This window comes from Lynx canadensis, chromosome C2 (genome assembly GCF_007474595.2).
Source record: "Lynx canadensis isolate LIC74 chromosome C2, mLynCan4.pri.v2, whole genome shotgun sequence".
NCBI lineage: Eukaryota > Metazoa > Chordata > Mammalia > Carnivora > Felidae > Lynx > Lynx canadensis.
Window position 1 is genome coordinate 72433458 of NC_044311.2, and position 3877 is coordinate 72437334.

The 3877-nt window shown below is 35.1% G+C and overlaps 1 pseudogene; it reads right to left on the reverse strand.

Moving 5' to 3' along the window:
- Nucleotides 1–328: 328 nt before the first annotated feature.
- Nucleotides 329–1519, reverse strand: LOC115524091 (annotated as a pseudogene).
- Nucleotides 1520–3877: the final 2358 nt, after the last annotated feature.

A 3877-nucleotide genomic window follows, 5' to 3' on the forward strand; every position in this document is an offset into this window, starting at 1 on the left:
TTCTCTTGCAGCTTTAATTCTTGAGTCTCAGGTGGCAGCACCAGACATTAAATCTCCAAATCTCCAAGGGGATTAAATCCATTAAATCCATTAAATCTCCAAAGGGAGAGGTATTATTAAACTTTTTGCTGGTCATTCGTTTCTGAACACAAATGAACAAATTCTTAAACCCACTTATTCATTTCATGATGATCATTAGGAGAAAAATTTAAGCCAAGCTTGCATATTGAAAATAAGAACAAAACACACACACACACACACACACACACACACACACACACACACACACCCTGTTGATAATAAATTTCATGGATTCATTTATGTTAAACAAAGTCCAATTTTATTCACTCTTAATATCCTTGTAGTCCATTGTATGCCTTCTGCAATGATCCTTGTTTCAGTAGCTGTTTGATACCTTCTCTTGCTTCCTCTGTTAACTGTTCTTTTGGAAAATCTACATGGAAAGTGATTATCAAAGAATTCTTGATGTTGTTGTTGTCAAAGTTGGGGAGGCCCTCTCCTTTCTTCCATACCTTGGTTCCTAGTCTGGTGATCTTATCGTGGAAAATATGTACACTGTGGCCATCCAAGTGAGTAATATCCATATCAAAGCCCACCAGAGACTCAACTAGTGTGATTGTCACATTTGTATATAAATCTCCTTTCCTTTCAAATACTGGGTGCTTGACAACTTTGATTCTGAACCGCAGGTCTCCTGGCTCTGCATCCACGTGAGGGTCACCTTCCCCAATAAAAGGATACTCCATGCCATCTCTCACCACAGGTTCTATTTCTACCTCCAGTGTTGGTTCTTCATTCACTAGTCTGACATTAGGGCATTCATTACAGACCACCTTTGGGTCATTTGGAAGCACCCTGGGCCCAGCTGTGTAGTCCACATTTTTGCTGGCAGTTGCGTTTTTGTTTGCCAGGAAACTGCCTTGCCACAGGTTTGTTTCTAACTACTTCCACAAAATTTCCTGCATATACTTCATCCAAAGGAACTTCTAGATCTACAATAATATCACTTCCTCTTAGAAAATTTGTCTTGCTGATAAGGGGTTCCTCCAAACATGAAATCACAATCTCCAAAGAAGTATAGAAAAAATGTCTCCATGGGAGCCCTAATGCCATCTTTTAACCCCTTTTCACTATTAACTATCATATTGTTTCCGTTTCTCATTGTCTGACAGAACCTAATAAGTGGAACCTAGATCCTGGAATTTCTCCTGAGCTCCAGGATCATCAGGGTTCCAGTCAGGATGAAGCTGCAGGGCCAGTTTCCTGTGGGCCTTTTTAATGTCTTTTACAGATGCACTTTGAGGCATCCACAAGATCTTATAGAAATCTTGCCTAGCAATCAAGGCCCCGTGGAGGTACAGCAGCAACAGGCAGAAGGTGCCCAAGTCCTGCAGGGCCATGGTTTCTCTGTACCAGCCTCTGTGCCGGTCCCTAGCCACAGACTCCTTACACACCCCGCTGCCGCCTCAGCTCAGAGCTAGCTCGCCTCCTCCTCTACCCAAATCCCACCAAATCAATATTTTAAAATTAAAGTTTACTTCAATCTCAATATTTTACTAGTATTTGTAATTATTCATTTTTATACTTAACAGTTTTAGTTTTACATGTAATTTAAATGTAATTTCATTGTCTATATCCGAGTTCTTTTGACCTTATTTATGTGTTCATAAATAGTTCCCAAAATACTCATGGGAAATAAGTAACAAACGATGGCATGCATGTCATATTATATAGCTTTTATAAAGTTCCTATTTTAGTGAACCCAGGTGGGTTGTTTTAGTATTTGAACTGTATCTACATTACAAATAGATTACCTGAAAGGTATATCCTACAATGAAAATCCCTTAGAACTCATACCATCCACATAATCTGCTTTATTATATTAATCCAAACTCATTTCTAACAAATCCCTACCCTAAACCTTATACTCAAAAAAAAAAAAAAAAAAACAAAACACTAAACCACTTGAATTTCATAAAACATACCATGTGTTTTTCTGTCTTCTTGCTTTTGGACATAGTCATCCTCCTATTTGTAATGACTTTCTGTCTTTAGTCCACCAGGGGAATGCTTATCTATCTTCCAAGCTTTAATTTAACTATTATCTTCTCAATGAAACCTCCCAGATACCCCTTCACTGTCCATGGAAAAACTGATCATTCCTTCCTCTCTGCTACTATAGACTCTATCCATGTCTCTTTCCTTATACTCATCCCTTTTGAATTACTTGTTTGACTCTCTCCTCAATCAAAATATGAGTTCTCTGATGGAAGTGGAGCAGATCCCATTGATCACTGGAATAAGAAATTCTTTCAGTTTATAGAAATATACAAATAACATCTCACACTGAAAAGATAAAATAATAAAGAATCCATATCTTAAGATACTACTAGAAAAATGGCACACTTACAGGTTTCATTCAAAGGCCACAAAAATAGAAGATTCTCAGAATCAAAAGACATTAAAATGTAAAAATTTCTGTTTCATTAATTAACATAGATGATTGAATCAATAGATAAATGTTCTGATCCATCCACAGTCAATAAAACAGGCTCCCAAAAATAAAGAGCCCATGTTTCCAGCTTCCTATTCTATGAAAAGTATTGCAGAGTTAAATTTATATTTTCTGCTTGATTTTGTATGATTCAGAAATATTTATGTTTCCCTATCACTAAGTAAATGCTTACAACTAGGAAAAATGGACTATTTTGTTATCTTGAAGTAGTCCCTCTCATATAGTATTTCATAAAGAAAAAAATATCTGGGAGTTAGGGCAATGTTTACATTTGACAGCAATAGTAAACTATCCCAATAACATTCGGTTGCTTCATATACCATGAAATAAAGACATGGTACCATTGTCCAATGCCATAGTTTTCTGATTATTAGCATGATCTATGGCACATTTTTCTGTCTTGTATCTAGTTGTCCATAGCTTGTTTCCAAAACTCGGGCTTTTTCCAATTAGTTATTCATGTTGTTAAATTAACTTGTATTAAAATAGAAACAGTTTGAGATTCAAGAGAAAGAGAAAATAGAATAGGAAGGAAGTTTATTTTGGTTTAATATTTTTCCAGGTTTACATACAACTTTGTCTAATGGCAGAAGCAATCTCAGTTAAAAAAAACATTATTTATTTTTTTGTTTATTAATTTAGACTGTATAAAGTTAGCATAACGATGAGCTGGAAACTGTCCTATGTTTGTAAAGATAAAGGAAATGATAATATTCCTTTACAATACAAAGAAGGGTTGCTCTGTGCAAAGCATAATACTAAAAACTGCCACATATCACCAAGAGCTATCACATATAACCTGTCTACTATATGCTAAATGATTTTTATATACTATCTTATTTAATCTACATGACAATCCTAGAATTTATGATTTTCTCTGTCCCCATTAATGTGATTTTTTAACTTAAAATGTCAATAGCTAATTTTTTAAAAAATGATAACTAATCAGGTAGAATACACATCTCATATGCACAGCAGAAACACAGAGAATACACATCTCATACAGCACAAAGAAATGAATAACATGAAGGAAAGGTAAAAGACTCAGAGAGGACAGATCCAGAGACCGAAGCATATGAAAACTCACAATTCCAAAGAAGATAGAAAGAAAATGAGGAGGTAACAAAGAAATAACAGAAGAAATTTCCCTGTGCTAAATAAAGACTTAAGTCTACGAGATGGAGAGTAAAAATAGACATTTTCAGCAACAAAATATAACAACAGAACAATACTGAAATGATGTCTCATTAGTGTGAATCTTTGAAAAAAAGGTATATTCTTATCACTATATGCTAATTGAAATAAGTCAGTCAAAGAAAGACAGATACCATATGTTTTCAC